Consider the following 13,643-nt stretch of genomic DNA (forward strand, 5'->3'; position numbering starts at 1 on the left):
ATGATCTTGCACCTGCAGAGGAGGCGTTAGTTGACAAGCCTAGCTCTGAGCCAGTGCTGCCTCGTCCTGCATTTCCTAGGACATGAAAATGCCAGTTCTGGCATGGACAGACAGTCCAAGCCCAGCCTACCCAATGGAGTGTTGAGTCTCCAACAGCAGCAGTGAGCTTTATGTAAAATCATTCTTGTCATCTCCTGGGGGCTTCAAGAAGTCTCTCAAGGTGACTTAAAATGCAGATTAATTACCATGTAGAATGTTTTAAAAGATGCCTGTGTGTTGGAGCTAAGGAATCTAACATGGAACCAGCAGGCTCTGAAGGGCCCACAGACACCTCAAGACCCCAAGGCGCATAAACCTGTGCAACTAGCCTTGGATTGTGAAGCTGATCTTTAATTACACCATGGCCAGCTTGAAAGGGAAGTGCTCAAACAAAGAATTTGGCACCCGCTTGCTTAAGTCATCTGAGCTTACGAGGAACTCCACTGGCATGCACCTCTCCTCCACCAGTCACTGCTTAGGATGTCTACAGGGGCCCCTTGAAGTTATCAAGCCTATGCAAGCAAAGACAGCAGAGGGAAACGTTTTTGCAGTACAAGGGCTTCATTTCCTTCTGGGCAATGTGGCGAAAGACTTATGACAGTGGTGGGCGGAATCAGAGGCAAAAGTGAGTGGAGCAAAACATGCAAATTTTACCTTTGTACCATAGGCTCTCTCCTACACAACCATCATCATACAAGCAAGAGGCATTATCAGGGTTTAAAAGCATTTTCAAGCCAGGCAAAAACACTTAGGGTACAAAGAAAGGGCCAGTGGGATGTATGCCCTGAGGAGAGTTCCAGGGGCCCGATAGATATGCAAGGAGGGCACCATTCAGGCCCCAGGCCTGAGGTTTCCCACCTCTACAGGTAAGAGGAAACTCCTGAGTTGAGCGTCCTCTCCCCCCTCCCACTGCCCCCCAAATACTGCCAAACAGGGCCCTTTCTTCTCATTTTTATTCAAAATTATTAGTGCGTCTTTGAAAAACATTGCATTTGTTTCTTCACAGTGTCCCTTTTCTCCGACTTTTTGCTATTAATTGGGAAATATGTGCCTTGAACGCCACACTACAATGTTCCTTTTCTATTTGAAACTGGAAATACAACAAAGCGAGGAAACTATTACATTTCAAACGTTGTGAAATACTATTCCTGCATTAAAGAAAGCTAATTGGCACAAGTATACTTACAGATGTCTTTTTGCCGAGGACAGTTAATTAATAACATCTATTTGTGAGAAAGAACAAGAGAGAACAAAAAGCATATGTGTAAGGGTGCTGAATCCATTACTGTCAATCTGCAGTCTGTGTTCAGGCTGTTGCTGAGTTTAACCAATAAAGGCAGGCAATAATACCACCGGCTCTTTAAGAATTCCATGCCAACGGGGATTTCTGACAAAATGCTTGGAAGTGGGTGCAGGGAGAGAACGATAGTTAGTTTGAATATTGCAGCCTTGTCACTTCTGAACCTCAATCTGAATATTCGGCAATCTGAAAATTCCAAAAACCCACCGTGCTTTCTACCCATGCACCATGAACTACATGTTCATGAAGAAATAGTATGCGTTCTTGTAAGATTTTAAACTCTTTACATCACACTTTCTGCATTCTCATGATACTTTAATTCCTTTTGTGCCCTGGCCCCCAGTTGTGGATACTCACACTCTCAGCTCAATTATTGCCAAAGGCTTTAGTTCAGACTTCACTGTACAGACCAAACACAGATCAGGTTACAAGGTATGCAAGTCAGTGGTTCTATCAGAGCACTGAGGAACATGGCTAAGCAGATAAGATGTTATTCCCAACACTTGACATGCCCCCAAGCTCTCCTTTTGAAGAGCAAGGCAGGCGTCCCCATGCTGGTCAACTCACTGTCCAATATTGCCATGGGCGCCTCCCTAGAGGTGGGAAGCAATCTTAAGATAGGAGGAAGAGTAGGAGTCACGTCAGGTGGCTCCTCCTCTACTCTTGAGATATCCAAAGAGAAGGACTTCCCCCTGAAAGTTTACTTGGCCCCTCCCCAGCATCCAAACCAGCAACTCTCAAAACATGGGAACTCTTCAAGATCCATTTCCATAACCTCATCCCATTTTTCCTACCCATCATACCAGCCTTACCAAGACATTTTCTCAGGGCTCATGACACTTTGCACCAAACCACTGCCATTCTCTCAAACAAAATATTCATGTGCATGAACCACCTTTTTTTTTTGCTTTTTGCATTCTCAAGACCACAGACACAATGATGCCCTGTAACTAGATCAAACAGGGTGCACACTTAATCCACCATGAGATGCTCCACACTGAAATAACTGCTGATTAATGCATTTAGCAATGAAATAATAATAATAATAATAATAATAATAATAATAATAATAATAATAATAATTCTATGCTGCCCTTCAGCTGAGGATCACAAGGCAGTTTACAATATAAAAACACAAAAATACACAACATAGCAACAAACAAAAACAATTCCACCCCCGCAGTTTAAAAGGCCATGGATTGTTTAATTAGCCAAAGGCCTGGGAGAAAAGGAATAATAAATACTCCGCTCTACAAAGTCCTGAAAAGCTTATCCATACATGCCTTGAAAATCATTTCCTGCTATATCATAGCTTTTAAGATCAACCATGAACAAGCCTTTTGCCGATACTACCCAGGTGGCGATTTTGAACAGAAAAAAAGTGAGATATAAAGGCTTTCTTGGTGGCTGTCCAGCAAACTTGGAAGTCTTTTATCCTGGAGACACATCAAAGTCGAAACAGACATGTTTTCCAGAAGAACAGTCAGATTTTTCTTGAATGGCCTGGATTTTGGAATTAAGCAACAGTGGGGTGATTCTATCATCTTTTATATAATCAAGCTAAAAAAGAAAGAAAGAAGCATTCTATGGGTTCAAGAGTTATTATTCTCTCCAAACTTTAGAGATTTGCGGTAAGGGTGGTGGGGAGAGAGAGAAAAAAAGAAAGACTAATTTAGATAAACAAAGAATGTTGTCAGGTAGCATTACACAGACTCATTTGTGGTTTACCAGCAGGGTCTTGATTTTGTGCCATCGGAAAGAAAACGTTCAGTTGGAGAATTGGCACAATCACTAATTAAGCATTTGAAGAGCCAGGAATGAAAAGAATTCAAATCAAAATTTTCAGGGCAAGATAGAAAGCAAAAGAGAACCTCAATTAACTTCAGCAGACCAAGGATTTGACATGGCCAGCGCCAACCATGGTTTCTTGCTTTGATCCTTGTTAAATTCCAAAGCATTCCACACTTAAACCATGGTTTGGCTTGCTGACATAAACTCTGTCCCTAGATCACTTGTATAAGGAGACACCAGCACTGAGATACTAGCAAGATCTACCGTAATTGTCAAGGCAACTTCCAGACCATGTTTTGCTCACTATCTTAGCTTTGATTAATCCATGTATATAGTTTGCAAATCCACTTCAAAACACTGTGCCACATCCTGGTTCACAGAACCACGATACAGGTCAGGGATGGGAAACCTGAAGCCCTCCAGATGTTGGACTTGAACTCCCATCAATTCCAGCCAGCCTGGTGAATGTTTAGGGATTATGGGAGTCCAGTAACTTCTGTTTTTGCAGCAATTTTTTTTTACAAGTTTCCCATCCCTGATACAGGTTTTTAAATAAAATACAGGCAGCGACCAATTCTCATGAGGGTTATGTTCCAGACCCCCGTGCGTGTTGGCTGGGCCCCCGTAAGGCTGCCTTGCCCCCAACCCATGCTGCCCGTGTTTTCTGATGTTTTGGAGTTACTCTTGGGTTCAGTGTAATATGTGTGTGCACAGTCACACACATACAGCACCTACAGCAGCTGCTGCGTGTACTCAAATATAGGTTAAGGAAAGAACCATGGTTAGGTATTATGTCGGCACAAAACAGAATGCAGGATTATAGTTTCTTCGGCAACCTCTGGGCTAGCTGGACAAATAAGGTAGACAAATTCCATGTGAGCTGTACAGCCCTGATCATAAGAAACAACTAGTTTTCAGAGTTCAAATTAAAGGAGTCCTGTAACCAGGCAATTATCTTCAAATTCAAATTTCACTTTCAAGTTTTAATTCTAAGACATGAATGAAAAAGTATCATCACCCCCTGCTAAGCACATGGTTGCACTGATTGAAACATATTCCCCCAAGATGCTTATCTTCTGCTAACCCCCCCCCAAACCGGGAAAAGGAGGTAGAAATCACCCAAGCCAAACAGAAATCAGCCTCCATTAGCAAAACCAAATGAGCGGACCTGGTGTAGGTTAGAGACAAATGGTGAATGCTCTGTTCTGCCCAGGACTAAACATTACCTTGGCAAGCCCATTTTCCCCAAGGTAACACAAACACGGGGCATTTGTAAGAAGGAATCAATGGATGGAGACTATGCACTTATAGCTCGCGGCTTAAAGTCGGGCTACCTGCTCCACCAACACTATTTCCACTGCAAGTTTGGCAGATGGAACTTTTTGCCCTCAAGGGCACAATCTGGGCTGCAATACTCCTGAGCATTCTACCACCTGAGCATTCTACCAGCTGAACCCCAAGAGCCAATCTCTGTCCACCAGGCCTTAGCCTCAGAGCTCACCCCTCACTCTGAGCCACCTGTACTGTGTAACAGGACTCTGACTCAAAGTTCCTCAAATGGATCTTGACCCCAACCAGGTTTTGACTACACACCTGCCCCCTCTGGCCTCTTCTGGAATAGAACTTAGTCCCACCCCCTGCCCCTGCAGTGGACCACAAATAGGTAGGCCCACAAGGTTGCAAACGGCCCTTCAGATAACCGTTACGTGCAGGAGTAGGCTTATGGCACCCAACAGATGTTGTTAGATTCCAACTCCCAACAGCCCCAGCCAGCATAACCAACGGTCAGGGATGGTGGGGGTTAAACAACATCTGGAGTGTAACAGGTTGGGTACCACAGGTTTAGAGCATGGGTGGGCAAACTAAGACCCGGGGCCATATCCGGCCCAATCGCCTTCTAAATCCAGCCCACGGACGGTCCAGGAATCAGCATGTTTTTACATGAGTAGAATGTGTCCTTTTATTTAAAATGCATCTCTGGGTTATTTGTGGGCCCTGCCTGGTGTTTTTACATGAGTAGAATGAGTGCTTTTATTTAAAATGCATATCTGGGTTATTTGTGGGGCACAGGAATTCGTTCATTTTTTACCCCAAAATATAGTCTGGCCCCCCACAAGGTCTGAGGGCCAGTGGACCGGCCCCCTGCTGAAAAAGTCTGCTGACCCCTGGTTTAGAGAATCAAAGAACAAAGCCAGCATCTTGAATTGGGAAAATAAATGAATAACAGCTGGCCAATGTAGCCAGTGTGGAATAGGTGTGACATAATCTGAACATCTGGTACTCACAAGCATTCTGCAGCTGCTGCTTTGTGTACCCAGAGGAGGAGCTGGCTGCTCCGGCACCAGGAGCGGTGCATGTGCTGTGCACCCGGGGGTGGAGCGAGTGTCCCATGGGGGTGGGGCAGCGAGAACGGGGGCACCACCACCCGCAGCAAGCATCCCAGGGGGGCACCAAGGTGGTGGCGCAGTGATGTCACCCCCCTCAGGGATGACACCCGGGGCGGAGTGCACCCCCAGCACCCCCTTCCTCCGCCAGTGTGTGTGCCAACTGTGGTTTAGACCACTGAGTGTCTAAAACCCAGTGGGACACACAACTCCATCTTAACAGCAATACTAGGCACTTCCAATTGGCAAGGGCTACAAAATTTTGCAGAGTAGGTGTCAACTGATACCAACCTGCTTAGTGTTCTCATGGCAGTGTCATGGGGAGTGAGCCCAAAATGTATTTGCATTTACAATAACTTTGGAAGACAGATTCCAGTGGCTTGATCTCTGTTTGCAGTGGCTGTTTGTTGGTAAGGGACATCTCATTTGTTGCTCTCTCTCTCTCTCTCTCTCTCTCTCTCTCTCTCTCACACACACACACACAGAGAGAGAGAGAGAGAGAGAGAGAGAGAGAGAGAGATACACTTTCTCCTTTCTTTTTTAAAAAATGTTTTTTTGACAGACGCTGCCAAAACATATGGCAGTTCTAAACTGCTATTAGTTAGCAATTATATCACTTCAGTACAAGCTCAGGCACCAAACTTCAATTCCTCACACTAAATTGTTTGATGAATTTATACCAGACAGTCCTTTCTCTTCCCAATTAGTGGCCTGGCTGGTATGTTTCATCAACAGCAACTGCCAGATTAAATGCCTTACTTGACCATCTTCACCCAACCTACTTTGATGTTCACTTTTTTTCAAGCTTCAGAATACCTTTTGGATGAAGATCAGACGGCATTAAACAGAATTACTAATTAATTAAGCAAAGTTAAATTTTAAACACTGTTTGTTGTGTTAGCCAAAAGCCTCAACAGAACAGCCCTTTCCCATCTCTGCAGAGATCAAAGAAGAATGATTTCTTTCTCTACACCCCCCCCCCGCCTCCCTCTCCATGCATACACACACCCCTTCTCTCAAAAATTAGCAAGTTTGGGCTAGAATGAACTAATGATGAAATATTATACTGCTAAGTATCAAAAGCGTGGTGGTGGTTGTTTTAAAAGGCAAGGTTCCAAATTAATGCTAGGTATGCCCACAGATTCTCACCTGTTCTTACGGCCAGTTGCAACACCATAAACTTCCAATGTTGCACTGATACAGATTCTTCAGTGCAAATATTTAGGGCCAACCATACCAGCATAACTGCACTGAGGTGTTTCAGTTATAATTATTACTGGCCTCAGGGAATTCAGTGACAAGGAATGTAAATATGGCTATTTCTTCTTCTTGTCAGAAACAAAGAGAAGTATATAAAACTATTTTTTTTTCAATCATATAGGGACAGTATAGGGACAGTGCTTCCCCCCTTCCCCTAGGAGTCTGTACCAAGCTCCTCCAATTTGTGGCTTTACAACAGGGGTTAGCAACAGGGATCAGCAGGGGGCTGGTCCACTGTCCCTCAGACCTTGTGGGGGGCCAAACTATCTATCTATCTATCTATCTATCTATCTATCTATCTATCTATCTATCTATCTATCTATCCATCTATCATCTGATAGTGCATTAGTGGGGCATTTATACTGGACCGTCCATGCATCATTCTGCTTTATTTCCTTTTTTCCTGATACGCTTTCTCAATGTTATTACATTATTGTTAACTGGGGGGGGGGCACTCTTTTGCAATGGACAGAATGTTGTAGGATCTCATCAGGAAGTTTTGGATGTGCATGGATAGAATGAAGGTTTGCAGGCACGAACAGTATTGAACATAGTTATTCACAAGCTTTTGTGGACTACAGAATCCCACCCCAACTATGTGTATTTACACTTCAGGATCACACTTACAAAGGCTTCATGCCGTAATAAGTCTGTTAATCTTTAAGGTGCCACAGGACTCACTTTTACTGCAAGGAGACTTAACACAGCTACCCTGCTGGAAAATCTTCCTCCAGCTATGAATGATGGTCTAGCAGAGGCTAAACTTGTGACTTACCGGGATGGCAAAAATAGGGAACTGTCACACATCCATCTGTGCTTGCCTTGCTGGGCCAAATTGTACAACTTCCTTTTTTACCTGGGCTTTTGACAACGGAGACACATGTATTTAAGGGTCCACCTTTTTCTTGTAGCTACAGTTTGTTCTGAACTGTTTTTAATGTGGGGTGTTTTTTTTAAGTTGCTGTAACCCGCCCTTATGGTGAAAGGTGGGTAAGAACTGAAAACAATAGCAACAGCATAGGAATAACTGCCTTCTAGTAGAATCACTCCATCAAGCTGAGTATTGTCTATGATTACTGGCAGCAGCTCTCCAACACTACCTGGAAAAAGTACTTGGAATCTTCTGAATGCAAGGAAGATGCTCTATGCCTAAACTACAGCCTTCCAATGTGGTGCCCTCCAGATGCTGTTGAACCACATCTCCCACCACCATTGGCCATTTTGGCTGAGGTTGACGGGAGTTGGGGGCCCAACCACATGTGGAAAATGCCATGATGGTTATCCCTGCTCCAGATTTTTTTGGATTTCAACTCACGTACAAACATAAGGGCTTGCTGGATCAGGCCAGTGGGTCATCTAGTCCAGCATCCTGTTTTTATCATAGCCAACTTTCTGCGTGCGGAGCAGATGTTCTGCTTCACCCACCGAAATTCCTTAATAGCACTACTCTGGTTAATAGCCCTACTCTGAACCAAGGGGGCAAGAGGCAGGGGAGGGAAGGCAAATTCTAGATAGACCCACCCAGAATAATACACACCAAATTTCTCTCTTGCTTCCAAGGTTGGTTATTTTGGTTGGCAACTGCAATTTACAGATGCAGCAACACAGCACTCCTCTTGCACAACCCAAATTTTACATATTTATGTTTCCACAGTCTCTCTCTCTTTTGCTTTTCCATTTCGTCTTTTTTTTTTTTTGGTGTGGTCCCTTTAGGGTTTTGTTTTATTTTACTTTTAAAGTCTTAAGGAAAAGCCTACGCAACACTATTTAAATGAAGGCTGTGCGCGTAGGTAATGCCATTAATAATGCAGGCTTTGATTTCCGACCAGTCTCTTGTCTAACTTAGATGTTCAAGGAGAAAACTGGGTTTCTGCCACATTGGCAATGATAACAAGAGTTCTGAAGCTTACCAGGACGATAGAATAAGCATATCAACCTTTTCATCAAAATTGCTTCCCATGGGGAAAGCTGTCACTATGACCCTCACGCAGCTCATCGCAAAGACAGAACGCTGCAGAGACCGATCTTGAACGTTCTTTGGCGTGCTATGAACCAAGCATGCAACTGATGCTCCTGCTGTCACGGGCAGGTTTAGGAACATTTTTTAATCCATTGTATAAAACCAAGGGACTCACAGGGCTGCTGGCAGACACCAGCATCCTTGGGCAGCTACCAAGGGCACAAATTCCCAGCACAGCTCAGTGTTGTCACCTGCCCTCCAGCTCACCTACCCATCTCCTGGATTTGGGTATACCAAGTGGAAGGGCAGGGGAAGCTGATGTTTTTACCCTACCACAAAGCCCCATGGTGACTTTGAGTTGGAGCACTGTGAAAGCATACCCCCATTGCTACATGTAGCTAGCTACCTGTAACTGCCTTTGGGTACCCAGTGCATGAGGGAGGCTGGTGACTCCCAGAACAGAAGAGGTTGATCTGTTAGGGTAAGTGGGGCAGTATCCAGCCTGCCTTCTTTTTCACCGCCAGTCCAGAGGGCCCATCAACTTCCTTGTCCTTACAGAACTCAGCAAGGAGGAAGATGTGACAAAACTAGAATGAGATGGCTCTGCTTGTTGTTGGCTCTGCCTCCACATAGCACTGTAAATGCATGGTGTGAATGTGGCCTGTGACATCTCTTTAAACAGTTATGGGTTTGCCCCAGAGCTGTAGTTTCCTAAGGATTCTGAGAATTGTTAGGAGGCCCCTAGTCCCCTCACAGAGCTACAGTTCCCTGGGAAGGAGGACTGATTGTAACAAATAAAATAAATAATACACTTAACTGGTTTGGAGCAGAATCTGATGGGAATTTAATTGGGGATAGTTTAATTAAAGATAAACTGATATAAGGTGTCCTGCAAACTAACCGAGGAATTTCTCAGGATGCAAAATTGGCAGGCTTGATTTAAAATTCTAAATTTACATCTTTGCACTTAAGTTAGTATGTGCACGTTCATGTCTCTGGGCCTATGACCCAAGTCTTCCAAGTCTCTAGAGGTGCCACTTTCTCCCACTGATTTATGTGGAACTACTTTGGCTAGATTATATCCTTCACCTCAGGGCCAGAGCCCATTCCTCTAGCACCCCAAGCTGTCTAGACAAAAGGCACCTTTGCTATCGAATGACTGAAACATCAAAAGCAAAGAATAGAATGTGCCCATGCCTCTTGCTTGTCTGGATGAAGGACAGAGAGGTGCGTGAGAGCATATGTAGAAACTACTGTACAAAGGTAAAATTTACATTAGCAGCCCCGCCCATCCTTGCTTCTGGCCCCACCCATCATTGGTACGCGGCCCCCGGAACATTTGCTGGAATGGAATGTGGCCCTTGGTTTTAAGAAAGGTTCCCAACACATATAATGGAAATTCATGAAAGTCCTCCATTAGCAATGTGTCTTCAACTTGTAGAAATTAAAAGCATCATTCAGTCTACATGTATATACACATGTATAGACTGATAGATATGGATTAGATATAGATATAAAACCTTTCTTAGTGCAATGATATGTACTGTGGGTACACTAAGACCTTTTCATTGGCTATGGGACTAGCTGCATTCCAAGATCTGACTTACAGAACAAGAAAAACCTGAACACTTGCAGACCTTAAATATATATATATATTATTTTTTCCAAAGCAGGATGGAGTGGGAAGGAAAAGTTTCCACGTAAAATGAACAGCTGGTCTCCAGGTCATCTATACGGGAGAGGTGCTGCTCCAGGTTAATTTTCAGCAGCCTTCATGGTTTTTATTATTATTATTATTTGCTTTTAACTCACATACTAATTGTGGTTCCATAAAATGAAATGAAAAAAAAACCCACTGTGAAGGGGAGACTGACTCTCCTCCAAATAAATGACATTTTTCTCTTTTCCTTCCACAGGAGAGGGGGAAAAAGAGTTGACTGGTGTTCATGCTTTGAGGTCTGGATATGATTGAGATGAAACATCTGTTAAAGCGAGGGGGGGAATGTGAAGAGAAGCAAAAACTTGCCTCCCCCCACTAAAAATACATCTTTCCCCCCTCCTCCTCAGCAAACTTAAAACATGTGATGAAATTCAACTTTTAAAATATAACCCCGAAGCTACTTGAAAACTATAAAAGTCGCCTCAGAATCTGAGGCAAGTCAGAAATTCCACTGTTCATGCTGGGCTTTTATGAAGAGCAGACTTTAGGAGAGGGTGGGGGGGAAGGCTGTAATCTGTCTAGGTAACAAAGGCCACTTGTTCTGCCTGTGGAGCAAAAACTTTGGGTTTCTGCGGCTATTCCAAGCAGAAGTCGAGCCGAAAGCACACAATAGGCCCCTGGCTGCTCTCACACTTTCAATCTGGGACAGCAAGCTGACCAAAGCAAGGTCCTCCCCCCATTTTTCTCTCTCTCCCTTCGCTTCCTCCTGCAATTGCTGCTGCCAATGTCTGTGCTTGGGTGTTTGATTTGCCAAGACAATGGGGTTGTTGTGTCTGAAAACATTCGTCCATCCATCTCCCCGCCCCCACCCCTCCCCAAGGGGCTTCCAGAATTTAACAAACTTTATGAAAAGATAGCTTGGAAATTCCATTTCCTCGGGTGATTCTCCCTAACTGGGATACTTGCTTTCGAGCCAGAAGAGAGAAGAGAGGGACTGTTAGTTCTACACACAACACTGGGGGGGGGGGGGCGCGGCTTGGCTCAGACATACAGTGCCATTGCCCCTGAACTTTCAAAGAAAAAGCAGTGGGTTGTGGGGTCGATAACTGCACCTTTGTGAAGATAGGGCATTCGGAATCAAGGGGCATCCTATTGTGCTCTATGGAGCTGAAAGGCTGTGGAATCAGAACCATGGTTTTTGGACATTTTTCGAGGAAACTTGAAGTTTCTCAGGAGGCTACAAGAGGTTCCACCATGAAAAACATTAGCCATGCCTTCCCAGAAGGACAGCCTGTCTACTGCTGCTTGTCTTTCCATCACAATGCAGAACAACAGGCTTATTGGGTGCATTCCATATCAAAAGATTCAGCAACCCATTTTGGCTTCTCCCAGTTTCTCATTGTTCCTACTTCAAGTTCAGCCCCCATTTCCACATCAGTTTGCGATATACGTATATATATTCTTAAGAAACAATCCTCATCAGCATTTTAGTGCAGATTTCTCTCAATATACGCATCTTTCACAAAGCAATTTCCCCTTAAAATATAAAGCGCATTTGTAAGTCATCATCACTAATTCATGCATTTCAATGTACACTTCACCATAGCATATGCATTACTGGACAAGTTACTTGGCTGGAGAACTGCACTGCAAAAGCTGGGGAAATGTGAATGGGTGGTTGTGTTTGTGTTGTGTTGTTGTTTGGTTGTGTTGCTTCAGAAAGGACGAATTAGGTAGGTTTGCTTTTAAATGTGAACCGAATCGAATTTCTCAGACATCCCTACATTCCAGCGTGCAGTCAGTTTATCCAGGGCAACATGATTAAGATCAACATCCCTGGCCAATATCCATTGTGAACTGTGAGTCTTCCTGGGGATAGCATTCCATAAAAAGGATGCCGCAACAGAGATTGCACTCTCCCCAGTCACCATCCACCTCACTTACTTACTTACTTACTTTCTGTTGTTATTATTCTTACTAATATTGTGTTCAGTCCTTGAGAACCTTCCATATTAAACAATGCAAGATGAAAAGCTCATGAAGTTTTTTTTGGCAAAGCAAGAAGGATCAACCAAGCCAACGTCTGGAGTCCCTGAAGCATTCTATGCTACCACACAACTCTCCATGTGAACTCGAGTTCGGATTTCGCTTACTAAATGAACAGCTAGGAACAGAGGAATCTGCCTTACACTGAGTCAGACCACGGGTGCATCTCAGCACTGTTGACACTGACTGGCAGCTGCTTTCTGTGGTTTCGGGCAGCTGTCTTTTCTCATCCCTACCTGGCAACACCAGGGATTGAACCCAGGAGCTCTGGCACGCAATGCATGTGCTCCACCTCTGAGCTATGGCCCCAACTGACATACTTTCCATTTTTTCATTATTGCTCCCCTCTTTCCCCCCTGTTCTCTTTCTTTGTAGGGGTTTGAGAGAAGGGGTGGGTGGGAGGATCTTTTGTGGGGATTCTGTGGTCCTCCCAACACCCAGTCGTTTATCAGGGAGTATGGATGGTAGGTGGCGCTGTGGTCTAAACCACTAAGCCTCTTGGGCTTGCCGATCAGAAGGTCGGTGTTTCGAATCCCCGCGACGGTGTGAGCTGCTGTTGCTCAGTCCCAGTTCCTGCCAACCTAGCAGTTCGAAAGCACGCCCCCCAAAAGTGCAAGAACATAAATAGGTACCACTCTGGCGGGAAGGTAAATGGGTGTTTCCTTGCGCTGCTCTGGTTTCGGTGTTCCGTTGTGCCAGAAGCGGCTTAGTCATGCTGGCCAGGCCACATGACCCAGAAAAAACTGTCTGCGGACAAACGCTGGCTCCCTCGGCCTGTAAAGCGAGATGAGCACCGCAACCCCAGAGTCATCTGCAACTGGACTTAACTGTCAGGGGTCCTTTTTTATGGGTGTTTTAGTCCCCAATTCTGGCTTAAACTCTGTTGGGATAGCACGATGTTCTGGGAGAAAGGGCAGCAGGAGAGAGAAGACATCCATAACCAAAACCATAGCAACTTTGTTATAAACCGTTCATAACAAAAACCACACTTTCTTGACCATGACTCAAAAATGGGTACCGTTTTCAACAGCGCAGGCTAGAATTTTGATTCACTTTGCACAATATCAGTTATAAACAAGACCCTTCTAAATGCCACAGGGTGCACTGGGCGGAGGATCAAGTAATAATCATTACTGGGCAATTAAAAGGAGAAAGGGGATCTTTGTTCCTCAAGCAGAATGAATTAAACCACTGACATTCGCC

General features: G+C 44.4%; 1 protein-coding gene across 3 annotated transcripts in view; it reads right to left on the reverse strand.

Moving 5' to 3' along the window:
• Nucleotides 1–13,643, reverse strand: part of NKD1 (NKD inhibitor of WNT signaling pathway 1) — a 127,084-nt gene that overhangs the window by 34,736 nt on the left and 78,705 nt on the right. The window lies entirely within an intron of this gene.

This window comes from Podarcis vaucheri, assembly GCF_965113315.1.
Source record: "Podarcis vaucheri genome assembly, chromosome: 7".
Taxonomy (NCBI): Eukaryota; Metazoa; Chordata; class Lepidosauria; order Squamata; family Lacertidae; genus Podarcis; species Podarcis vaucheri.